The sequence below is a fragment of the Narcine bancroftii genome, chromosome 4 (genome assembly GCF_036971445.1).
Source record: "Narcine bancroftii isolate sNarBan1 chromosome 4, sNarBan1.hap1, whole genome shotgun sequence".
Taxonomy (NCBI): domain Eukaryota; kingdom Metazoa; phylum Chordata; class Chondrichthyes; order Torpediniformes; family Narcinidae; genus Narcine; species Narcine bancroftii.
In genome coordinates, this window is record NC_091472.1 from 270,583,904 (window position 1) to 270,611,359 (window position 27,456).

The following is a 27,456-nucleotide window of genomic DNA, read 5'->3' on the forward strand; positions in this document are numbered from 1 at the left end:
ACGAAGTCGACACCATCTTACCCACGCAGGGCAACCCTGGACGGTGGGGGCCAATTGAATGAGGAGTATGGAGTCTCCAGGGACTAGCTTCGATGTTCCTAGGTCAGGATACAACTCATCAGCTCAGCAACTCCATAATGACTGTGAAGGTAAACAAACATTCCACTAAATGCCTAATCGACATCAGCTCTACTGAAAGCTTCACAGACTCACGGACTGTGTAAGAGTACAACCTAAAGATGTATCCTTCCAATTATTGCATATTCCTTGTATCCCATTCGCACAGTACAGTACATCTGTGGCTTGAAGGGGAGAAATTATGTAAATTTTGCTCGAATTTTGTGCTCGGATGTTGTTGAGTCTAGACTTCCTGTGTCACCTTAAAAGGATGACCTTTGAGAATTCTAGTCCCCTCCCCCCTGTAACAGTTTGGAATTGAGGGCACCTAAAATCAGAACCCACATGCAACCTCTCCACACTGAATATCGACCTCCCCGTCCCCCTTCCTGAATATGTGCTCAGACTGCAAGCCTATTACTACCAAGAGCAGGAGGTACAGTACAGCAGACCGAGATTTTATAAAGGCTGAGACACAACATCTGCTTGATGAAGATATCATCGAACCTACCACCAGCCCGCGGAGAGCGCAAGTGGTGGTGGTAAAAGGGGAAAACAAGTCCAGGCTAGTAATTAACTATAGCCAAACCATTAATCGTTACACACTCCTGGATACATATCCCCTCCCTCAAATTTCAGACATGGTGAATGATATTGAGCAGTGTTGGGTCTATTCAACCATCGACCTGAAAGCTGCTTATCACCAGCTGCCAGTTCATTCTGAGGATCATCCATATATGGTATTTGATGCTAATGGTCATCTCTATCAATTCCGGAGGGTCCCTTTCGGTATCACTAACAGGGTTTGTATCTTCCAGAGGCAGATGTACAGAACGGTGGATAAGTATGGGTTGAAGGCTACCTTCCCCTACTTCAATAATGTCTCCATCTGTGGCCACCCCTTGGAAGACCATGACGCCAAACTCCAGAGTTTTCTCTATGTGGCGAAAGCCCTGAACCTCACTTATAACTCTAACAAGTGTGTGTTCAGGACTATATGTCTTGCTATCCTTGGCTATGTGGTGGAGAATGGCATCATTGGTTCCAATCCTGATACAATGCGCTGCCTGTTCGAGCTCCCTGTTCCCAAGACCACAAAGGCTTTGAGGAGATGCCTTGTGTTTTCTCATCTTGCACCCAGTGGAACCCTCAATACGCTGATAAGGTTCACCCTCTCTTTAAAGCCACAAATCTCCCCCTCTCGGATGAAGCTTAAAAGGTTTTTAACTACCTCCGGGACCACATTGAAATAGCCGCCATACACGCAGTGGATGAGAATGTACCTTTCCAAGCGGAAAGCGATGCTTCGGACACAGCCACTACCCTCAACCAGGCAGGCAAGCCGGTTGCATTTTTTTCGCAGGCATTACAAGGCCAAGAGCTCTAGAATCCATTTGTGGAAAAGGAGGCTCAAGCCATTGTAGAAGCGAAGAGGCACTGGAGACAATACCTGGCTGGTGGGAAATTTACGCTCCTCACTGACCAGCATTTGGTCACATTTATGTTTACTAATGTCAAGAGGGGAAAAATCAAAAATGAAAAAATTTCTAGGTGGAGGATTGAGCTTTCCACCTACAATTATACATTGCCTATCGCCCAGAAGCTGGGCCTCTATTCACACTGGCCAACTGTGGTCTCTGCATAATGAGCTCTGCCATCCAGGGGTCACCCACATGGCTCATTTTGTCAAGGCGCGTAATCTGCCCTACTCTATGGAGTTCAAGGAATTGACCAGGTCTTGCCAGGTCTCCGCGGAATGCAAGCCACATATCTACCGCCCCGAAAAGGCGCATCTGATCAAGTCATCTCGGCCCTTTGAATGGCTCAGTGTCGATTTTAAGGGGCCTCTCTCTCCCATGAACGGGAACACCTTTCTATCCATCATTCCATGTCCAGACACATCCATTTTGTCAATCATAAAGGCCCTAGACTCCATTTTTGCCCTGTTTGGGTATCCCAGCTATATTCATAGCGACCGGGGCTCTTCTTTTATGAGTGACAAGCTACGTCAGTACCTGCTAGCAAGAGGCGTCACATCCAGCAGGACCACTAGCTACAACCACCAGGGGAATGGGCAGGTTGAATAGGAGAACGCCACGGTCTGGAAGGCTATCAAATTGACCCTGAAGTCAGGGGTGTGGCAAGATGGCGTAAGGATCAGACGTGCCTTCCAGTCCTCTCCTGACTCTATCTTATTGTTTTGTCTAGAAATGCCCGTTAAAATTCTTTAAAAGTTTAGATAATTTCAGTGCTGTTAATTTAACTTCTGATGGTACAATTGGTGAAAAAGAGCAAAAAGATCATCAAAAAACTACATTTTCCAAAAGTTCAAGTTTTGGAGCCTACCTGCAGGAAAGACACCGGGACTCAGCGTGAAATGGATCCCAGGAGAGAGGTACAGTGTTCGGATGTAGAGCTCTATGTTACATCAGTAGAGCCCCCGAAAGAGGGTGCCAAACAGCCTTTAGAACAAAGAGTTACTCAAAGGCATTTGTCAACTGTAGAAGTGGCGCTGCAAACTGCACCTCTTGAGATAGAAGAACCTATACAACTTGATGTACTGGGAGAACTTAATACATTATGGACTGGGGAAAACCCCGGCCAGTGTCCTCCTGTCACTGCTGGAGAGGCTGTGGCTGGGGTTTCCACACGCAGTCATACTACAAGGAAGGCAACCAGAATGAAGGAAGGAACAGAAGATCGTTTGGTTATGCAGAAGAAGCAGGAATCTGTTGAGCCAAAATCTCTTCCAATTGAAAAGATTTTTGTGAATCTTGAATTTAAATTATCTTATACAATGCAGGGATTATTCAAGATTATGACTGAACTTGGTACTAGATTTAATACTCTGGTGAAAATACATTCTCAACAGATGGCTGAGTTTTGAGCTTTTAAGATTGAAGTGAGAGATAAATTTAATTCATGTGAAGAAGATGTAGACGAAATACGGGATCAAGTTTTTGATGTGACCAAAATGGTCGAAGACTTACAAACTCAAAATAAAAATTTGGTGAAAAAGATTGATTATTTGGAAAACCAATCCAGACGGAACAATATAAAGATTATTGGTTTGCCGGAAGGTATAGAGGGACCAGACCCAAGAAAATTTTTTACTGAATGGATTCTGCAGGTGCTGGGTCAAGAACATTTCCCGGAAGGTATAATACTGGAACGTGCTCATAAAGCCTTGTATAGAAGACCTAATTCAGGTCAAAGTCCAAGACCTGTTTTGGTTCATTCCTTGAATTTTTACGACAGAGAAATAATTTTACGAGTGGCTATTAGAAATGCACAACAGAGAAAATCACCCTTGATGATTCAAAATAATCGAGTTTTCTTCTATGCGGATTTGAGTCAAGAAGTTATGTTCCAACGACGGGAATTCAATCCTGCTAAAGAGTTGTTGTGGAAGAAAGGTTATAAGGCAACCTTTAGATATCCAGCTGTTTTGAAGGTTTTTCAAGATGGTTGCCAACCAAAGTTCTTTGATTCTCCAAAGGAAGCTACAGCATTTGCTCAAGAGCTGCCAATTACTCAGTTTCAACAGAGACATAGTCCGCCGCGATCTCTAAGGAGACAAGAGATGGAAGAAGAGCCGTGCTCCAAGAAGGAATGGTTGTAATGGTGACTCGGCAGTTGGAGCTGATTAAAAGAAGAGTTGTCCTTTTTTGTTTTTTTTAAAAGGGATATTAAATAATGATGATGTTAGTTTAAGATAAAGTGAGAGTTGGGGGAGAGAACTGGATAGGCACTATTTCCTGAAAGTCATCTGCTACGTGTGAGTTATCTCACACCCATTTTTTTTTTGGGAGTTACCACATTGCATGGTTTAGATGGGAGGGGGTTTTTTTTAACCTCCTACCCGTTTTTTTTTTTCTTTTGTTGTATTGTTAGATTAAAGAGTGAAGGCTTTTTTGTTAAATATTTAAAAAAAAAAAGCATAAGAAAGTATTTGATTGTTTAAAAAAAACTAAAAATTGATGTGATATTTTTTGTAAAGTTTATTCAGTAGATAAGGAATATCTGAAATTTAAATGTGAATGGGATGGATAAGTTTATTTTTTATTTTTTCTTTAACTTTAACGTGAAAGGAGTGGTAATTCTGGTGTATATTATTTTGCTATTTTAGTTATAGAACGAAGGGAATAATGGTGAAAGTTATAAATTGAATTGTACAATTTTTAATGAGGCTTGAATTTTGTTTGTGGTTTATGCTTCATTTGTTGAAGATATAGATTTCATTGTAGATGTGTTTTTATTATTTGGATATCTGAATTTTAATGTAATGATTGGGGATATTTAAATGTGGTATTGGAGCTTTTATTGGATAACTATTCAAGAGTAAAAGGGAAAAATGGTGGAAGAGTACTAAAATTGAATTGTACAATGCTTAATGAGGTTTGAATTTTGTTTTAAGATGGTGGTTTATGCGACTAATATGATGATAGATGTGAAGTTAGTTGATATTTGGTGAAGTTTTATTTCTATAGAGAGTTTTTTTTCATCTTTTTTTCATGCTACAATTTTTTTTAAGAATTGATTATTGTTTAAGAATTTTTGATAGATAATGTTACTAACTTTACTAATTTTATATATTAAGATTGAGTTAAATAAATGTTTCATCTTAACTCCGTTTGTTAAATATATGCATTTAAGTTTGATTTAAATATGTTTTTTAAGTCTGATATCTTGCTTTTCTTTTTGTTAGTATTTTAATCGGTTATGTTTTTGTTTTTTTTTTGTAAGTGGGTTTTTTTCTCACATATATTATTAACTTTATTAATTCTTCACTCTTTATTTTTGGGGGGAAAGGGGGGGTTGGACTAATTTGAGTTGGGTTATTAATGTGTAATAATTATTGGGGAGGGTATAGTTTATTTAGATTACTGATACTGTATTGTAATTATTTTATTCTTAATTTTTTTAATGTAATCCTATATGTTATTCATGTTATAAAATCTTAAATAAAGTTTAAAAAAAAAATATTGACCCTGAAGTCAAAGGCCTTCCAGACTCTCACAGGCAGGAAGTCCTCCCTATGGCATTCCATTCCATCCAGTTGCTAATATGTACCGCGACCAATGCTACTCCTCACAAGCTCCTATTCAATTTCGAATGAAGGACGACATTGGAAACTATACTCCCAACCTGGCTCACCACTCCTGATCCAATCCTTCTCAGGAAGGACATGAGGAGAAACAAGACTGACCCCCTGATGGAAAGGTGAAACTGCTCCACCCAATCCCAAGTACCTATGTGGCATATTCAGATGGCAGTGAGGACACCATCTCCATTAGGGACCTGGCACCTGCCTCAAGTTCCCTGTGAGCCACGGAACTCATTCTCACCACCCCAAGTCAGGGCCTCAGGGGATCCGGTTTAGGAGGAAAGTGCATCCCCCTCCACCATTGAGCTGGAGCCCCAGCCCGCCTCTCCTCTCTTACAAGGGGACCAGGAGATCCAAGGCCTCCTGGTGCTAAGGTGCTCCACCAGGATCTCCAGACCCCTGGACTGCTTAAATCTGTAAATATGTAATTAACTGTATAATTTTCCTTTTTTTTTCTGAACCCATGTTCTCTGTCTTCATTCACAGTCCCTAAATTCTACAGGAAGGGGTGAATGCAGTGAACTAGGATTCTCCGGTAGTGTGCTGATGGCTGGCTCTGCCCCCATCTGCTCACATATATCACTGGTTTCCTGCCTAAACCCAGAAACCTTCTGAAGACAACTGTGAAACTCTACCCATAGTTATAAGCTAATAAAAGCATTTGTTCTCCCTCCAGTTGTGAGACCTTTTATTCACACTATAGACTTGAAACATCTGTAATTAATTTAGTTCATATTTCTATCTATTCTGTTGCTGGTATCTTTGTGTTTTAATATCTAACTGGCTATGATTTTGCAGTTCTTAATCTTTCTAAATTCAAGTGATTTTAATATCACAAACATATCCTCACTACACTAGCTACTTGACATTCAACCGGGTTACTGTCACTGGGGTAAAATGGCAGAGCTCCATTAATTACTAATAGGTAGCCATCAATACAACAATCACTGGACTTGTAAGTGCAGAACTTTAAAAGAATACAGCAGTATTTTAACTGGCATACTGAAGATTTCCATTTGTGATCTCTTTAAGTAAACTTGAATTAGCAATAAGCTCACAATGCCAAGAGGTTACTGGCACATACATGACACATCAGTGGAAAAATCACACTTCCTCTGACTCATTATAACACTCTAATGTTTGTTAAAGAGCCTCCAAATGATTTAATGCATTTGAAGTACTAATTTAAATATGTTTTGTCCCAGTTAGAAGCTAGCAAGTGAAAATATGTCAAAGTCATTCACAGTGTGCTGAGGGCATGTGCAGTCATGAGCTGACAATTGTTATTCATGAGTTAGCCAATTAGTCTTGTTCATTGAGATGTCAACATGTCATCTGTGACAGACAGCTCTGTTTTTAACTCTCTTGTTTTACTCTCCAAGTCTCTCCAAGTCACCCATGGAGTTGGCAATAAAAAAAAATGATTTGACCAATCAATATTCAATTTTTAAAAGGCAGATGTTAAAAGTAAAGTGTAGATTCTTCATTCTTCGAGAGACTGATTTGTGCATTGGTAAATTATTCTTTCTTTGGCTTGGCTTCGTGGACGAAGATTTATGGAGGGGTAAAGTCCACGTCAGCTGCAGGCTCGTTTGTGGCTGACAAGTCCGATGCGGGACAGGCAGACACGGTTGCAGTAGTTGCAAGGGAAAATTGTTTGGTTGGGGTTGGGTTTTTCCTCCTTTGTCTTTTGACAGTGAGGTGGGCTCTGCAGTCTTCTTCAAAGGAGGTTGCTGCCCGCCGAACTGTGAGGCGCCAAGAGGCACGGTTTGAGGCGATATCAGCCCACTGACAGTGGTCAATGTGGCAGGCACCAAGAGCTTTCTTTTGGCAGTCCTTGTACCTCTTCTTTGGTGTACCTCTATCTCAGTGGCCAGTGGAGAGCTCGCCATATAACACGATCTTGGGAAGGCGATGGTTCTCCATTCTGGAGACGTGACCTACCCAGTGCAATTTGATCTTCAGCAGCGTGGATTCGATGCTGTCGGCCTCTGCCATCTCGAGTACTTCGATGTTGGAGATGAAGTCGCTCCAATGAATGTTGAGGATGGAGCGGAGACAACGCTGGTGGAAGCGTTCTAGGAGCCGTAGGTTATGCCGGTAAAGGACCCATGATTCAGAGCCGAACAGGAGTGTGGGTATGACAACGGCTCTGTATACGCTAATCTTTGTGAGGTTTTTCAGTTGGTTGTTTTTCCAGACTCTTTTGTGTAGTCTTCCAAAGGCACTATTTGCCTTGGCGAGTCTGATGTCTATCTCGTTGTCGATCCTTGCATCCGATGAAATGGTGCAGCCGAGATAGGTAAACTGGTTGACCGTTTTGAGTTTTGTGTGCCCGATAGAGATGTGGGGGGGCTGGTAGTCATGGTGAGGAGCTGGCTGATGGAGGACCTCAGGCCAAATATTTTGGCAGTTTCCGCAAAACAGGACGTCAAGCGCTGAAGAGCTGGCTCTGAATGGGCAACTAAAGCGGCATCGTCTGCAAAGAGTAGTTCACTGACAAGTTGCTCTTGTGTCTTGGTGTGAGCTTGCAGGCTATGAATTTGATTTCTATGAATTATTGAATAAATATATTTGGAAATCAAATATTCTATTTATGCAGAATATTTTAGTGATAGCACAATATTCTTTACATTTTGACAGACTCATAATGGAGGAACCTATCTGGGCCACAGAAATATTGTGAGGATAAATTGGATGCATTATTAGTTGTGGAAATGAAAAGACATTATTAAATGTAATCCAGGATTTTGATCCTGCTAGTCTGATCAAATCTCAGACAAAATTGGAAATGAAAGGTTTGATTCATGAGGCAGGTTAATCAAATATACAAAAATCAGGTGCTTGTGTGTTTCGGTTACCCTCAAGGATTTCTGTGGGTCAGAAGTGCATGTGCATGAAATGGCTCTGGCATTTAAAATGAACCATAATATTTATTCATCTCAAAACTGATCTTCATGGAGAGATTGATTCAAAATGTAACATGGTTTATTTCCATTCATTTTAATGCATGTGGATGTAAGAAAAAAAATAAAAAGTTATGGGTGTGAGATGGGGAAGGATTAGGCTGTTGTGGAGTGGCTTTGCTGGTCCTTAATTATTCCTGAACTAAGACAGTTAAGCAGCATTTTGATTTTCAATTATTGTTTAATTTACTGCCATTTCCTTTCCAAAAATGCCCACCCTGAAGAAGCTTTTAAAATCTCTCTGGCAGGATTTCCATTTTCTCCTTCACTGTGCTGATCCTCAATGATATGTATTTCCATTTTGCTTTGGATAAAGTTGACCAAAACTTGCTTCCAAAACCACATTACTTCCTTTAACAAACCTCCCTGGTTTTGAATTATTCCACCATCATATTTTGGACCCACCCATGATTAAAGGTGTATTTAAGATTTAATTTTAATTTAGACACATAACATGGTTTTTGGCCCTTTCAGCCCACGAGCCGGTGGTACTCAATTACACCCAGTTGGTCTACAACATCGGTATGTTTTGAATGATGGGAAGAAACTGAAGCACCCAGAGGAAACCTATGCAAACACGGATTTGAACTCCAGTCATTGGCGCTGTAACTGCTTTGCACTAACCGCTGTGCTAACTACGCTAACTGTCCGTCCCTGTTAAGAAGTTCTTCAATCCCTACCCTTGTTGAATCCTAAGAACCTTGACTTGCCTTGATTGACATAATTAGTCTTGGTCACACTCTACCTCACCACTGATGCACCCTATCTCAAAACTATCCTATGCCTTACTCAGGTCTGCAACAAAAAAAATCCTTTAGCTTTCTTTCAGATATCAGAGATCAAAAACCTGAGAGTTCTGATGCTCCTACAGATATTCTCCTCCTTCAGTTTCTTTTGAACCCATTTCTCGTCTTCCATTGTTTTCACTATTCCTTTTGATCTTCTCCTCTCTGATTCCAGATGATCTGCAGCCATAGACTCAGGAGGCTTTCTCCTGCCTTCAGAATTCTGATCTATCTAAGGCCATTTCATGTCAAGCCTCCACCTGGAGGCTGGCTACAAGAGTGGATCTCAAACTTAAAACATACCTTTCAGACAGCAGCCCTTAAAGACTGCTCCAGTGGTGCATTCCTATCGAGAGGCGCCTTGTAGTACCGTCTGGAGCTGATAGAGGTGGAGCGACTGGTGCTGTAGCACCACTCCTTCATAAAAACATGGCAGAGCCATGGTTATCTTCCCTACTCATAATCATCCATGCAGCTAGAACTGTTCTGGGAACCACACAGAGCAGTTCCAGCTGCATGGGGGATTATGGGTAGGGACGAGAGCCATTGCTCTGCCGTGTTTTGAGCCACAGAGAGTGGCCTTAAATGCCAAAGTGGCCCAGTTAGACTGTCACAGCCCACCCTGTCCATCTCTGATAGCTCCTGCAGGCTCCAATGGCCTGTTGCCCCATTGGCTCCCACTGCCCTGCTGGCCCCTGCTGCCCCAATAGCTCCCAATGATTCTTGCTGCTGCTCCGAAGGCTCCCACTGGCCCCCACTGCCACATTGGCCCCCACTGATGGCCCCCGCTGTCCCGAAGACCCCTGCTAAAGCCCCCGCTGCCCCGACTGACCCGCTGCCTGACCAGCCCCAGCTGCTCTGATGGCTTCCGCCCACTGCCCATGCCTTGAGGGGGTCATAGAGGGAGAAGGGTAAGTGGGGCGATGGATCATGGGCTGACAGCATCATCAACCCACCCCTACCCAGCCACTTGCAGCGGCTGTACATTCAGGTCAGTCAGCAGAGCACAGTGTTTCACCGATTTTCCTTCCCCAAGAAGGGTTGGAATTAACGCCTCAAAGCCGCCCATGGCCTATTCAGAGAATAAGTATTTGTGCCGTAGCATCACCCACCAACATGACATCGTACATACGCACAGAGTGGGAAAGAGTCCTATATCAGAAAATAGCGACAGTATAGCAGGCACTGTGAATTCTGGGAATGATGATAAGAACGTACCTCTAATGCATTCCCTGCCGTGCACGTAGTTGGGAGTTTTAAAATTCACACTCCTGTGTCTCAGGCTGATGACAAATTGTGATGTCATCAGCCTGTCCCTCGCTAGCCGCTTGCTCCACCTGTGCAACCAGCCTAAGGAAGGGTCGGATTTGACATCTTGGAGCTGCGCACAGGATTTATGGAGGCAGTTTCAGCGATGTGAGGGCAGAGAATATACAACTTTACAGTCACAATTTTTTTCCTCTATGAAAGATCCTAATTAGACTCAGATATCTTTTGCACATTCTATATCAAACTGTAAGCACAGGAACAAGCCATTGGTCTAGAGATGAGATGACTGGACCCTCAAATGATGCTGGGCCAACACTGAGCTATATTTATAAATGCTTAAAAAATCCCTGGATTTAGCTTAGTGATGAAAAGAGCCAAAGAATGTAGACCTTTGAATTATGAAGGGGATAAGATTTTATTTCATCCCGATTTGAATCAAGCTCTTTTGAAGAAGAGAGTTCAATCTGGTCAAGAAGGCTTTATACGATAAAGGTTATAGATTCTTTCATTGCTATCCAGCCATATTGAAAATATTCTTGCCAGATCAACAGAATGTTTTTTTTACTCATTATGTTCAGGGCGAAGAATATGTTAAAGATTTGACCAAGGTTCAAACATTTGTACAAGAGGACTTGCTGAAATTAATTTTTAATTATAAAAAGGGGATGTACTCCCCTTTTATTTATTTATTTTTTGATGGAGATTGTTTAATCTTTATTAATGCCAATGAATGGCAAAGCACTTGACCAAGCATCTTCTGCTTTGTCCACAACCTGGAGCTCCTGTTAGCAAACCATTTCAATTTCCCTTCTCACTCCCATATTAACATCTGCCCAAGGCCTCATCTCCTGCCAGAGTGAGACCAAGCACAATCCAGGTGAACAGAATTTCATTTTTCCTCTGCGTAGTCCTCAACCCAGTGGCATGAACATTGAATACTCCAATTACATTTCACCTGCATCCCCTGTGTCCCTTTTCCCTCTCCTTTGATCTATCCACATTGTCTCACACTCTTCAATCTCCCAGCTCCTCCCTCATTGTTTTTGCTCTGAGCATGAGACTTCCAAATTTAAAATTTTAGACATCCAGCATGATTGATAACAGGCCCTTTCAGCTCACAAACACATGTCACCAAATTACACCCAAATGACCTAGTGGAAGGAAACCGAAGTCCCCAGGCAGACACGGGGACACGGAGAGTGGGGATTCAAACCCCGGTCTTGATCGTTGGTGCTATAACAGAATTGTGCTAACCATGCTGCCCGTTTCCTAACAGATATCTCTGAGGTATCTTTCATCCTCCTAAACCATGGCTTCTCCTCTGTCATAGAAGATGGAACCCTGGAATACATCTGTATTGGGAAGGGTTGTAGCTATCATGTGACAGCACTGCCCCCTACCTAGTCAGAAGACATCAGCTGCCAATCAAGGCTTGGTTCCGCTCCATCCATTAGTGCATATTGCCTGGCCTGGACGCTCCAGCCTGCCTGGCCTGGACGCTCCAGCCTGCCTGGCCTGGACGCTCCAGCCTGCCTGGCCTGGACGCTCCAGCCTGCCCGGCCTGGACGCTCCAGCCTGCCCGGCCTGGACGCTCCAGCCTGCCCGGCCTGGACGCTCCGGCCTGCCTTGACTTGACTTTGGGCCATTGGCTGTTGTAATTGGATCAACTCTCCTGGCACAGAGCCATTGAACCCTGCTAATAACCTGGGTTGGTACCTCCAGCACTATAAAGGTGCCATGTGTTCTTTATTCTCTCTCTCTTTGCCAGCTTGGGACTACCCTGCTTCACTCCAGGTCTAGAAATGTGGAAGGGCACAGGAGAAACTGTTGGTAAGATATGCACTATTAACAGGGTTGGAAGAGTTTAATTAATGTAAAAATAGTAGGACTTCCGGAGGATATTGAGGGTACAGATCCGGTGAAGTTTTTTTAAAAAGTGGATTCCTGATGTATTGGGAAATTATTTTTTTCTGGATGGTTTGGAATTGTACAGAGCACAGAGGGCGTTGAGGAAGAAACCTTTTCCGGGTCAGCCACCACAATCAGTTTTAATTCGGAGTTTGAGATATCAAGATAGAGTGATGATTCTATGGATTGCTGTTCAAAAGGCTTGACGGAATCAAACTCCAATGATGGTCCAGGGCAATAGTGTGTTCTTTTATGCCAATTTGAGTCAGGAAATTATTAAGAGGCGTAGAGATTTAATTCTGCAAAAGAGGCATTGTGGAGAAAGAGTTATAAATGTGCTTTTCAATGCCCTGCTTTTTTTATGGGAATTTTCATTCTCCATTTTTTGAGAATGATCATGTATTTTTTTAGTGATTTGTTAATTTTGTTTTTGTTTTATGTATTGTTTTTATGTTTGAAAAATGTTAAAGTTTAAAAAAAAAGAAAAGCGATTTACCAGGATGTTGCCTGGATTGGAGAACATGTCTTCTGAAGAAAGGCTGTGTGATATAGGACTTTTCTCTTTGGACCAATGGAGAATGAAAGGAGACATAATAGAGATGTACAAGATTATGAAAGGCCTAGATAGTGGGCAGGAACCATTTATTTCTCTTTCTATGACCAAGCCAATTTCCAGTTCATGAATCCCTCATGACTGAATCTTCTGGACCAGTGTGCCATGAGGGAACTTGTCTAATACTTTACTAAAATTCATGTAGTCAACATCCACTGCCCATTCCTGATCAAATATCTTTGTTACTTCCTCAACAAACTCAAGTCTGTTTTTAAGTCAGGATCTCTTTGCAAAAAGCAATGCTAATAATCCACAATAAGCTTGTGCTCTTCCAAAATGTGATTAAATCCTGTCTCTATGAATCTTCTCCAATAATTTCCGTATTACTGATGTTAGGTTCACCAGCCTTTAAATCCCTGTATTATCCTGCAGGCCTTTCTTAAACAAAGAAACCACCTTTCAAAACATAGGTTAATTGGGGTTTTTGGGCTGGAAGGGTATGTTTCCATGCTGCATGTTTAAATTTAAATTTTTTTTAAAAAGAACATATGGTATTCTCCATACTTTTGCAACCTCGCCAAAGGCTAAGATCTCTTTCAAAGCCACATCAATGTCCTTAGTTACGTTGCTCAGTATCCTGGGATAGATTCCATCAATCCCCGGGACTTATTTATGTCAAGTAAGTACAAGTGGGTCTTTGATGGTCAGTCTGTACTTGGTGGGGTGAAGGGCCCATTTCTGCGTCACATCTGTGATCAACTCTGTATTTTATGCTCCAGTCAATGAACAAGTGTGTGAATATAATGAGTCAGGTGGAAATTTAACATAGTGCTAGAGTCCACAATAAGACAATCCACAAGGTTTGGGAGGGAAATTTGGCTCTTGATATAACCCTGAATTATCAATGAGAAGATGAGAAAGACTTGTTTCAGTATTTTGTCTCACATATACACAGAGCAATTGCAGGATTTGTTAGAATGAAGCAATTTTATAAGCAATAGGCCATGTCACAGTTTATTGTTTACTCCGGCCAATATTCTGTTCATCTGATTGTTGGACTGCTGAAGCAGATTTAATATATATGCCATTCAAGCGATAGTTAAGAGACAAGGGACAAGGCTGTTGTCTCACAGTAAAATTCATTTCATTGATTTCAAGAGGCACCCATCTCTTCAGGATAAGTCAGTCCTGTGGTTGTAATTTAAATAAGCCAAATTCATTTTGAGAAAGCAAGTTTTTCAAGGCGCTGTGGTTCCAACCATATGCAAAGTAATGATACAGTTTTGCTTGGGGCACTGTGTTCTCTCACAAACAATAGGCAAGTATTTGATTGACATTCTTCCTAACATTGCCAGCAATTATTCATCAAATTCAAGGGAAGAGTGTAACAGTGCAACTTTGCCAACAAAGTACAGCAAAACTTTATAAAGATCCTCTTGGAGTTATTGAGTCATCTGGCAACCTGTACCTTCCAGTTCTGGTTGAGGTTTCTTCATAGTCCTCCTGCATTTGAAGATTTACTGAACCTCACTGTTCCAAGAACTGATGTCGTTCCCTGCTATGCATTCTCTCCATCTCACAATGTCAATTATTCTAATGTATTTTTTTAGCCTTGGCCTATTTATCCAAGACAATTTCTACTTAGTCTATAGAGAGGGAGGGAGAAAGAGGGAAGAAGGTAGAGAGAGGGAGGGAGTGGGTGGGTGGGAGGGGGAGAGAGGGAGGAACAGGAAGGAAATTAGGGAGGTAGATAGAGGGAGAGAGTTGAGGAAAGGTGGGGAGAGAGAGGGAGGGTGAAAGAGGAGGGGAGGGTGAAGGAGGGGGAGGGAGTGTGAGATATGAAGAGGGAATGAGAGTGAGGGAAGGGGAGGGAAAGGAAAGGGAGGTAGGGGAGGGAGGGAGAGGGCAGGGAGGGGAGGGGAGAGACATTATATAAAAGTAAGAAAGTCATGTTGCAGCTGTATAAAACTTTTGTTAGACTACTTGAAATAATATGTTCAATTCTGATTGCCCCATTACAGAAAAGAAGTGGAGGCTAGAAAGGGTAAAACTAGGATGCTGCCTGGCTTAGAGGTTATGAGATATTGGGGGGAGTGAGAGAGTAGATCATGAAAGTATGGAGATGCACTGATTGAAGTAAAAAATTGCTGGAGAAACTCAGCTGGTCAAACAGAAACATTATAGAGCAAAGATATATAACCAACATTTTGGGCTTAAGCTCTTTGTCAAGGTATGAGCAAAATGTAGGCAGGACATGAATAAAATAGTGGGGGGAGGGCAGAAGGGGGAGGAGCACAGTCCCACAGGCAGGCAGTAATGTGGATAATGGAGGGAGGGCAAAGAGAAAACAAGGAGGAGGGGTTAACTTTATGAATGGAAAGGAACAGGGCTGGAGGAAAAGAAAGAGGTATTGGGAAGAGAGAGAGAACAGTGAGTGGTGTAGAAGAAACTGGAGAAGTCGATGTCAATGCCATCCAATTGGTGAGTGCCCAGACGGAATGTTGTGTTGCTTCTCTAATTTATGGGTGGCCTGGGTTTGGTAGTGTAATAGGCTATGGACAAACATGTTGGTGCAGGAGTAGGGTGCAGAATTGAAATGGAGATGTCTGTCAAGGTGCTCAGCAAAGTGATTTCCCAGTTTCCGTCCAGGATCTCTGATATAGAGAAGGCCACAATAGGAGCATTGGATGCAGTAGATGACTCCCACAGATTCACAAGTGAAGTGAAGGACTGTTTGGGGGCCTGAATGGTTGTGAGGGATAGGTGCAAGTGTGGCACTTCCTGTAGAAGCAGGGGAAGGTGTCAAGGGAGCATTTAGTGGGAAAGGATGAGTTAATGAGTGAGACACGGAAGGGAGGGGGAAGAAGAGGAGAAGATATGTCTGGTGGTAGGATCATATTTTAGGTAATGGAAATTGCAGAGGTTAATCTGTTGGATGCAGAGGCTGGTAGGGTGGTAGGTGAGGACAAGGGGAAGCCTGTTCTTGCTTTATCTCAGAGAAGAGGGGTCCATGGAGATGCACAGGAAATGGAGAAGATTCAAGTGAGGACTGAGTTGATGGTAGATGGAAACCCACATTCTTTGAAGAAGGAGGACATCTCGGATGACATGGAATTGAAGATCTCATCTTGGGAGCTGATGCAATGGAGATGGAGGAATTGAGAGAAAGGAATAGAATCCTTACAGGGGACTGGGTGTGAAGAAGTGTAGTCGAGGTAGATGTGGGTGATTGTAGGTTTGTAGAAAATATCTGTAGATGGATTAAGTGAAGGTTAGGTTGGGGTAAATGTTTGCAGCAAAGTGAATATAGTTGATGAGCTCATCGTGGGTGCATGAGACAGCATCAATAAAGTCATCAATGCAGCAGAGGAAAAGTTATGGAGCTTTGCCTTTGTAGGTTTGCAACACAAATTGTTTCATAAAGCCAACAAAATGGCAGGCATATCTATGAACTATGTAGGCCCCCATGCAGTACTAACATCCATATACACCACCTCTACCACCCTTCAAAGATCAATTTCTTCTGTTTCTTCCTAAAAAAAATCAATTAGCCTCAGGAGACATGACCAACCCCTCACAGACTATAAATGCTTGTAAATCCTGTCCCTAGGAATGCTCTCCAATAGTTTGTCCACCACTGACTTAAGATTCACTTCTCTATAATTCCCTGGATTTCCCTATTATTTTTATTGGATTTTACAGAAATAGTACATAAATAAAGCCATTAATCCAAGGTAATATATCAAAAAAGAATATACAGAAAAAAACCTGTTATATAAGATTAAACTAAGATAAACTCAACATCATAACAAACAAAGAAAAAAAGAGGTAACTATGGCTAATTTTAAAAAGATTTTAAAAAATATTATACTATTCTATTCTCAAATTCTACCCCCTACCCTTCTGAAATTATCTGGTAAGTGTATATAATTTAACTATTATTAAAAGAAACCACAAACTCATAAAACAAGATCTAAGTTATCTTATAAATAGAAAAATAATAAAAGGACCCCATAAACTTAGAAAATTTAAATCTGTTACAATAGAAGAGCATTTGATTTTTTTTCCAAAGTTAGGCATGCCATCATATTTTAAACAAGAGGACAATTTTCCATTTTCCAATCCTCTGGTACCTCCCATGTGGCCAGGGAGGATGCAAAGATCATTGGCAATGCCCCACCATTCACTCCTCTCACTTCCCATTGTAATCGGGGGGGATATCTCATCTGGTTCCAGGGCTTCATCAATCCTAATGTTATAATGATAGTAATCATGGTTGCAATGCAACTAGCAATGTCTTACTGTTTGATTAAACTTGGCTACCAGCAGGAGGCTGACACTCAGAATGTTATCTGTAATGGAGGCTTGTAGCCTCATGGTCCTGTTTACATCAATTTTAAAATAAAGAAACTTTTCCTTCATCCATGGGTTATCTAAGAACGCACACATAATACAAGTTGAAACATGGTGTCAGAAGTGGGATGAAGGAAATACTTTAAAAAGTAAAATCTAAAGTCAGCAACTGATCAATGAAGAGAAGCCAACATTGAAAAATTGAAGGATTACATCCAGCAGTGAAATTTCAATTGACAGGTAATGTGGCTGAAAATTGAAACAGATTTAAAAAGCATTTTGGATTGTATTTAGTGGCTGTCAGAGCTGATGAGAAAAGTGATAAAGTGAAAGTGTCAGTTTTCTTACATGTTGTGGGTGATGAAGCTCTGGAGGTATACAAGAACTTCACATTTGCTGCTGAAGGAGACAAACTGACACTGGAAAAAATAATGGAATAGTTTGAGGCATACTGCATACCTAAACGTAACATGATATTTGAGAGGCATAGATTTTTCACATGTATACAGAAAATAGAAGAAAATATTGATCAGTATGTGACAGAATGGAGAAACAGAAGCAAAACATGTGAATTTGGTGGACTGACGACTGACTTGCTGATAAAAGACTGACTTGTATGTGGTATTGCAGATAATAGTCTAAGGGAAAGCCTGGTAAGAGAGTAAAATCAAGACATGGAAAAAGCCAATAGCACTCTATAGGGCTACAGAAACTGTAAAAATGCAGGCAAAAGAGCTGTTCAGTGAAACTAGCTGCGACATGGATGCAATGAGCAAGAACAGACATAAATCGTTTAACAAAAAAGTGTGCCAACTTGAATACAGAGCTGAGAAGATATTATCTGAGGCAACAACTCAGATTCAAGGACAATCAATCAGGAGATTGTCAAGACACGTGAAAAAATCCTCCTAAGAGACTCAATGAGCATATTTAAAGACTCCTGTTATAGAATGAAGTAGTGCTATCTTATTTGCTCTTCAAATTTTAGTGTATGCAAATGTGAAAACACAAAACAAGTTTAAAAAATGTTAACAATGTTGATAATAGTGAAAATGTAAGTTCCTGGTGTTAAAGTTAAAATTGAAGAGATATACAAAGAAAACAGGTTAGTTAAATGTAAGCTACTTTTGTTTAAAGAAAGGGAGATGTAATGACATTGATCATGTTTGCAATGCAACTAGCATTGCCTTACTGTTTGATTTGACTTGGCTGCCAGCAGGGGATTGACACACAGTATGCAGATCTGTAATGGAGGCTTGTAGCCTCAAGGTACTGTTTACATCAACTTTAAAGAAAAGAAACTTTTCCTTCATCCATGTGTTGTCTAAGATCTCACACATACGAATACAAGATAAAACAAATGTTTTGAAGAAGATCCAGCTTTACCTCAACATGCTCCAGCACATAATATAAGCTTGTTCTATAATGATCTCACATTAACACTCTCTCTCATGAACTGAAGCAAATTGTTCATTTAGGACCTCCCCTACCTCCTCTGTTTCCACGCACATGTACGGCCTTGGAAATTCCCACGAATCAACATCTGGTCAGTGACAACATGAAACAATAGGTATAATTTGATGATGAAAGCATGACCGTCAGAGAAACAGATGATAAAATGAAACAGCAAATGTAAAGTGGAGAGAGGGCAGAGTGAGGAGCTTGGGCTAGCACGTAAGAGGACATACACCCCACCTGTGTCCTTTTGCCTGTAGTTTCTGCTCCTCTCCCTATCCCTTCTTTCCTCATCTCCTTGCCCCTTCCTTCCTCCTCTCCCTCCCCAATTTTTTTTAAAATTCAGGAGCTTGCCTGCATTTTGCTCATACCTGGGCAAGGGACTCAGGCCCAAAATATGGCTACCCTTTACTTTCCATAGATGCTGCATGTCCTGCTGAGTTTTTCCAGCACCATTGTGCAATTACACAAATGTAAATGGAAGTGAGCTGGATGCATCTAAGGATGCTGGAGTGGTAATAAAGATTGAGTTGCATTAAACTTTAATTTAGAGCCTTTTTGTTCAATGCATCAGTTGATACCCTATAGAAGTCATAGGGTCAATGATAATCATTGAATAGATTAAGAGGTAAAGAGATAAACTGCCATCCTTTGGAAAAGTCTAATGAAGTGCACATCATGGATAGAAACCCTTTCTGACTGAGACTCCGTTAGGCCTGTTAAGTGGTCCTGTGGTATTAACCTGTTCCTGGAATGTCAATTATGAGGGATGATCAACCTCATTGAAGGCCCAGTTCTAAATTAACAATAGCAAAAGGGGAAAGATATATTTTTTTTTGTTTGCCCAGTCTTTGAAAGAGTGACATCTCAAATGATTGAACTCAGAGTTGTGATAGTCGGAGGTAGGAGTAGAGTCACAGCGTCAAACAGCTCAGAACAGGCTCTTCAGCTCAACTTGTCTCTGTTATCCATACTGGGCTAGTCTCATTTGCCAGCATTTGATCCATATATTTTTAAACCAGTAGTCTCAACCTTTTTCTTTCCCTTCACATACCATTTTAAGAAATCCCTAAGCCACTGGTGCTCTGTGATTAGTAAGGGATTGCTTAAGGTGGTATGTGAGTGGGAACGGAAGGTTGAGAATCACTACTCTAGACGCCATTGTTATGGAAATATTTTGCTTGAGAAAAATTGTCATTGGTCCATTTTCTTTGGAGTTATGAAACTGTGCTCATAATGAGTCAATTAAGTACGATTAAAACAGTGGTTTTCAAACTTTTTCTTTCCACCCACATACCACCTTTCTTCTTTGGCTTGGCTTCGCGGACGAAGATTTATGGAGGGGGTAAAAAGTCCACGTCAGCTGCAGGCTCGTTTGTGGCTGACAAGTCCGATGCGGGACAGGCAGACACGATTGCAGCGGTTGCAGGGGAAAATTGGTTGGTTGGGGTTGGGTGTTGGGTTTTTCCTCCTTTGCCTTTTGTCATTGAGGTGGGCTCTGCGGTCTTCTTCAAAGGAGGTTGCTGCCCGCCAAACTGTGAGGCGCCAAGATGCACGGTTTGAGGCGTTATCAGCCCACTGGCGGTGGTCAATGTGGCAGGCACCAAGAGATTTCTTTAGGCAGTCCTTGTACCTTTTCTTTGGTGCACCTCTGTCACGGAGGCCAGTGGAGAGCTCGCCATATAACACGATCTTGGGAAGGCGATGGTCCTCCATTCTGGAGACGTGACCCATCCAGCGCAGCTGGATCTTCAGCAGCGTGGACTCGATGCTGTCGACCTCTGCCATCTCGAGTACTTCGACGTTAGGGATGTAAGCGCTCCAATGGATGTTGAGGATGGAGCGGAGACAACGCTGGTGGAAGCGTTCTAGGAGCTGTAGGTGGTGCCGGTAGAGGACCCATGATTCGGAGCCGAACAGGAGTGTGGGTATGACAACGGCTCTGTATACGCTAATCTTTGTGAGGTTTTTCAGTTGGTTGTTTTTCCAGACTCTTTTGTGTAGTCTTCCAAAGGCGCTATTTGCCTTGGCGAGTCTGTTGTCTATCTCATTGTCGATCCTTGCATTACGGAGCACCTATGGCATAGGGAACACTTAAAGTGGTATGTGAGTGGAAAGCAAAAGGTTGAGAACCATTGTTCTAAACCCTTCTTATCCACAAATCTATCCAAATGTCCTTTTAAAAATGTGCTGCTTTTACAATTTGCTCTGGCAGCTTGTTATGTAGACTATCATCTGAGGGAAACTTAACCCTCAAATCTCTCCTCTTATTATACCCAGTGGGTTCCAAATTATGCAGGTAAAGTCTGCCTCCTTATCAAGTCAACCTCCTTTCCCCTTACAAATGCAGCCTTCTGCCACATAAGTAAGACATCATGAAAGCTGCAAGCCAATCGGTGAACCCATTCCAGGTGGAGAGCAATGCATCCAATTTCGCTCTGGCTACCACGCCTTAATTAGGCAGACCATCCCGTTGCCTTTATCTCTTGCATCCTCCAGGGCCTTAAAGTCTGACATTCCTCTGTAGAGAAGGATAAGGCAATAGTCTCCACCTACAATTATGAAATCCTGTACCAGCCTGGGAAACTCAATGAGCCCTCAGATGCTTTTTCACAAGGGACATGTACAAGTGTACGGGTGAATCACCTCAAATCCTTAAACAATAACCTCTGCTACCCTGGTGTCACAAGATTTTTTCACTTTATCAAATCTCAGAATCCACCTGTCTTGAGTAAACTTATACCTCTCATTTTGTTTGTTTTAGATTGGTCACAGTGTTTTAGCTACCGAAAGAAAACAGACACACACACACCGAGAGCAGTTCAGTTTATACAAGGCTTTATTACTAAATCTAAAGCTGAATTCACACAACAACATGCAAGCCCTTCCTAATTATACTTATCAATGCCTGGACTGGTCCCAACTGCCAAAGCGAGGCGACGACTGCACACTTGTAGTAGGTTATCTGGGCGCCGGTCGGTAGCAGCTTCTCTACCTCCCCCGACCGGGACGTCGATTGGAATCTTGAAGTTCTTCTTCTTGCTGAGAGATGTTGCCACCTCTTGGAGAGTCTCAAACTTCAGCAGTGGGACCATGGCTTATATTACCCAAAATATGTTTACTTCAGATCTTATCTCTTTGAACAAATGATTTAATTATCTTTAAGGTCTCCTGACAGTCTGAGACCAACAAAAGACAACTGCATCTCTGGGCCTCATGGTGGAAGTTGGATAATGTCTTCTGATTCAACTACATCCTGGGCCTCATGGTGTAAAAAACACAATTTAAATCTTCCATTACACTGCCATACTCCATTGGGGATGTCATAGACATGACCAAGGACTGCAGGATCTGTGCAAAGAACAACCCTCACTTTTATCAACCGGACAGGGCGGACCAGATAAAAGCCACGTGCCACTTTGAGCACCTCAGCATGGACTTCAATGCCCCCCTTCCCTTCACCAACCACAATACATACTTATTCCCAGTTATTGATGAGTATTTGCAGTTCCCTTTTGCCATCCCTGACCTGACATGACCACTATCACAGTCATTGGGGCCCTGCACAACTTGTTCACCCTAGTCGGGTTCCCATCGTACATCCACAGCGACCGGGAGTCATCGTTTATGAGCGATGAGCTAGGCCAATTCCTGCTGGCCAGGGGTATTGCCATCAGCAGGACCATGAGTTATAACCCCTGGGTGAATAGTCTGGCAGAGAGAGAGAGAGAGAGAATGAATGGCACCATGTGGTAGGCCATCCTCCTTGCATGAAAATCCAGATAGCTGTCTGTCTCTCACTGGCAGGAGGTCCTTCCAGAGGTGCTCCATGCCACTTGTTCACTGCTATGTGTTGCCACTATGCTATCACTCATGAAACAATTTTCTCCTTCCCCAGGAACTCCACATTGGGAAGCACCCTACCCTCTTGGCTGATGTCACTAGGCTGGTTCTGCTATTAAAACACATGAGGGGCATAAAACCTACCCCCCCCCCCAGTCGAAAGGATTCAGCTCCTCCATGTGAACCCCCAATGCGCATATGTAGCCTACCTAGATAGGTGTGAGCAAAATTGAAAATTATTTAGTATCTATCATGTAATGTTCTAGCAAGTTAATTTTAAATGTATGGAGATACTAATAAATAAAACTTTCCAAAAGAGTAAAAGAGAAGCAAGCAAGGACAATGGACTGCTGGAAAATGATGCAAAAGTGGTAATGGCAACAAAAAATGTCAGAAGAACTCAGTATGCATGTTTCATCAGTCTTCACTGTGGGAGACACCAGTGACATGCCAGAAATTCAAGAGTCAAGGGGAAGAAGTGAGTGTAGTTGGTATTATTGTTGAGAAGGTACAGTAATTGGGAAACTGAAGGAGGATTAGTCACCTAGACTGGATGGACTATACCCAAGGCAGCTTAAGAGACTGTGAACACATTAGCAGTAATCTTTCAAGAATTACTAGAATCACAATTCAGAGGTTTGGAAAATTGGAAGTGTCACTCCATTCCTTAAGAAAGGAGAAAAGCAAGAGTAAAAAAAAATAAAATTAAAGAATGGTCAGCCTGAGTTCGGTGCTTGGCAAGATGAAAGAGTCCAATGTGAAGGTTTTGGAGTAAATGAAACCATAAGGTAACAAAGCCAGCATGATTTCTCTCATTGAAGATCTTGCCTGCATACATGTTATTTGAGGAAGTAACAAGCAGGACAGTTAAAGGAGAATCAGTGGATGTTGATTTTAAGAAGGCTTTTGACACAGTAGTATACATGAGGCTGCCAATCAAGATAGGTATGCATAGTATTACAGGAATGGTACTAGCATGGATAGCAGATTGGCTGACTGCAGAAGGCAAAGAATGTGAATAAAGAGGGATTTTTCTGGCTGGCTACTGGTGACTAGTAGTTCTTCACAGGGGTCAGTGTTGGGTCCACTGCTTTCATATTGTATGCAAATGACTTGGATAACAGAATTGATGGCTTTGGGGTCATATTTGTGTATGATAGGAAAATGGGTGGAGGGATATGTAGTATTAAGGAAATAGGGAGTTTTCAAAGACACTAAAACACATTGGGAAGATGGACAAAGTGGCAGATGGAATTCAGCATATTTGTAGAAGAAAGACATGAGTAGTTTCTAAATGGGGAGGAAATTCAGAAAGGGGTTTTGAAATCCTAGTGCAGGTTGCCCTAATGGTTCATTTGTAGGTTGAATCATTAGTAAGGAAGGCTAATATAATGTCAGCATGCATTTCAAGAGGACAAGAATATAAAAGCAAAGATGTAATGCTGAGGCTTTACAAGCCATTGGCCAGACCACATTTGGAGTATTGTGAACAGTTTTCATATATCAAAGGAAAGATGTGCTGGCATTGGAGAGGGTCCAAATAAGGTTTATGAGAATGAGATGAGAGTTTAATAAATGAAGAACATTTGATGGCTCTGGGCTTGTTTTTGCTGGAGAAAGGTGTTAGAGAGTGGATGTAGAGAAGATGCTTCCAGATATGGGAGGGTCTCGGACCAGCGAGCACAGCCTCAGAATAAAATGAAATGCCATTAAACCGAGATGAGTTGAAATTACTTCAGCCAGAGGGCCATGGAACCATAGATCCCAAGTTATTTGGGTATATTAGTAAGGGTGTCAAAAGCTATGTGGAGAAGGCAGGATAATGAGTTGAAAAATTAAAACACATCAGCCATGATTTAAATGGTCGAACAGAACTGATGGGCTGAAAGGCTTAATTCTGCTCCAAAGTCTTATATTCCATGGTATTATCTATTTAGGCCAATGGTCTGTGGTTATATTCCTTGACAAAACTACTTCCAGAACAGCAGGCAAAAGTCATCTTGTAAATTCTTGTTAGAACACCTCAACTGTGAAATAATTAGACTTTCAAATTAAAACTGAATGCTCACTTCTCTTCAAAGGTGTAATGGATGGTGGCCATCATTTAAAACCTCATGCAGCCTGTACCTCATTAAAATGAACAGCCTGGTATCCAGATATCCATGGCTAATCATCAAACAACATTTTGCTGTATAATGATGATTATTCATGTTATAACCATTATCTGTGACTCAAAGAGAAAGACCCCAACTACTGTGGGAGTTTAAAAAAAAACCCTTGCTGTCCTTTTCCTGAAAGAAATGGAAAACTTGTTCAAACTGGAGGAAATGGGTCACTTTAAAAATAGATGTCAAAAAGGTAGAACCAAAAAATTACTTTGTTTTGACTGATGCAGCGAAATTTGCTTGATGCCAGATTTTAGGCAAATATTTTCTGTTATAACATACATGGCTGTCCTATTTTGCACTGCTCTTGACAGTATTTCATACAAGATTGTCTTCATCACTCATTGCTTTAAACCTTTTCTTTATCTCTGGTCCATCATATGCAACTCAGTTTATCTAATGATACAAATGAATGCAGATCACAGCACAGTAATGTTTTCATTCTTCTTACATGTAGACACAGATTACGAGAAACTTCTATTTCAGCTTTTGAACAAGAATCTAATTAGATCTGGCTACTTGATGTTGAGCTTATATTTTAGAACAGGTGTGACCAAACCACTGCTTGCAAACCACATGCGGCTCTTTAATATATAAAGTGTATACTGTGGAAATATCTTTGCTCAGACAAGAATCGTATGAGCTACACATTATATGTCAAAGAACTGCATGTGACTGAGGACTCTTGCCTAGGCCCCAGGTGCCTGCCTATCCAAGCTACCAACACTCCAGATGCCCTCCCATCGGAGTTCCTGACACCCCAACTATGGACTCTCTCCTTCGCTCTGCCAGCTCACCTATATGAGCTCCCGATGCCCCGACCATTGACGTACCACCTGGTCATGGCTGCTCACCCACCTATCCGAGCTCATGACACCCCAAACAATGTAGGTACTTGCCGTGGTCAAAAATAGCATGTTTGTAATAGTCGCACCCTAAATTTAACCCTAAAAATTGGTCTACAAAATTCAACGATTATATGCATATATATGGTATGTGTACTTATTGATTGGTCCTCGATCTTGGGTAGGTCACATCTCCAGAATGGAGGACCATCGCCTTCCCAAGATCGTGTTATATGGCGAGCTCTCCACTGGCCACCATGACAGAGGTGCACCAAAGAAGAGGTACAAGGACTGCCTAAAGAAATCTCTTGGTGCCTGCCACATTGACCACCGCCAGTGGGCTGATATCGCCTCAAACTGTGCATCTTGGCGCCTCACAGTTCGCCGGGCAGCAACCTCCTTTGAAGAAGACCGCAGAGCCCACCTCACTGACAAAAGACAAAGGAGGAAAAACCCAACACCCAACCCCAACCAACCAATTTTCCCTTGCAACCACTGCAACCGGACTTGTCAGCCACAAACGAGCCTGCAGCTGACGTGGACATTACCCCTCCATAAATCTTCATCCGCGAAGCCAAGCCAAAGAAGAAGACTTATTGATTATTGAAACTAATACAAATTAGCAGCTTAAAAACTACATGCTGTACAACTCTGATGATCCAACATTGGATTCTCTGAAATCCTCATTTATCTGAAAACTTTTTTGGAGCCAAAATGACCGGGGATTTTGGGCTGCTGGTGGCAGTGGAGACCTCGGTGGGGAGGTGTCAGTGATCTGCAGCAGCCAGCATTTAACTGGTGAGAATTAAACATTATTTTAATGCTTAAAGAGGCTTACCTTGTTGTTTATTGCTGTTTAAACATTGATACAGTAATTTGCTGTTGCTACTGGGCTGTTTTTAAAAAAATGACTAGTTCTCCAAAAAAAAATGTTTATCCGACAAAGGCCAGATCCTGACCATTTTGGATTATCAGAGTTGTACTGTACATGAATAAATATTATTATGTACATGATTTCTTAATATTTTTTAAATTGTTGTTACAAAATATGCATGTAAGAGAAAAAAAATGTATGTAATATTTTTTCAGATCTTGCGGCTCTCAAACATCTGAAGTTTATCATATTGGCTTTTAGGTTAAGTAAGGTTGGCCACCCCGTTTAAGAAGATAACTGATTGACTTGTTGAAGATAGGATGATTCCCTGGTCATTCACTGGTTATTTTAATCTCAAAGTCAGATTTCTTACAAGCCTGGAATATCTACAGCTACAATCACCTCTTCTACGCACATTTCCCGTGACAACAATGTATAGCTTTAAATCAGTGGTTCTCACCCTTTTTCTTTCCACCCACATACCACTTTAAATATTCCCTATGCCATTGGTGCTCTTTGATTAGTAAGGGATTGCTGAAGGTGGTATGTGGATGGAAAGAAAAAGCTTGAAAACTACTGTTTTACTTGTACCTTATTGACTCATTATGTGTATGGTTTCATAAACTCCAAAGGAAACAGGCCAATGACAATTTTTCTCAAGCAAAATATTTCAGTAACAATTGGGCCTATAGCAGTGATTCTTAACCTTTCCCACCCACTCATATACCATCTTAAGCAATCCCTTACTTATCACAGAGCACCAATGGCATGGGGATTACTTAAAGTGGTATGTGAGTGGAAAGAAAAAGGTTGAGAACCATTGCTTTAAATATTACTTTTGCTGAAATTGAGTGAGTACTGATTTTCCTGTATAAATGTACATTGTAGATTAATCATTTCTTATGCTTCATAAATGTAAATATCTTACAGCATCAACATGTTGTGATCCAAAAATACCTGACCCATGAAGCAATCTATAATTCTTACTTTCCTGGCTATGATAATCAAGCAATAGGAGTAAAAGGCACACTTTATGGATGAAATTATCTTTAAGTGGGTGATGTGATTAGCATTAGATTGTAATTATATGAATTAGAAATTAGATTAGTAAACTCCAGTAATAACACAGTGAACAGTTTCTTAATTAAATGGAGTAACTGAAAAAATATGCTGCGCACACTAATTAACTAAATTAGCCAATTAGTCACAGAACTGA

At 41.5% G+C, this 27,456-nt stretch overlaps 2 long non-coding RNA genes across 4 annotated transcripts in view; one reads left to right on the forward strand and one right to left on the reverse strand.

Moving 5' to 3' along the window:
* Positions 1-5,888, forward strand: part of LOC138761965 (uncharacterized) — a 59,068-nt gene extending 53,180 nt beyond the window's left edge. The window contains exon 3 of the long non-coding RNA XR_011356662.1: positions 5,711-5,888. This is a non-coding gene — a long non-coding RNA (uncharacterized lncRNA). The remainder of the gene's footprint in view (positions 1-5,710) is intronic.
* The window catches only part of LOC138761964 (uncharacterized), a 108,690-nt gene that overhangs the window by 10,028 nt on the left and 71,206 nt on the right, over positions 1-27,456 (reverse strand). The gene's annotated exons all lie outside the window — the stretch shown is intronic.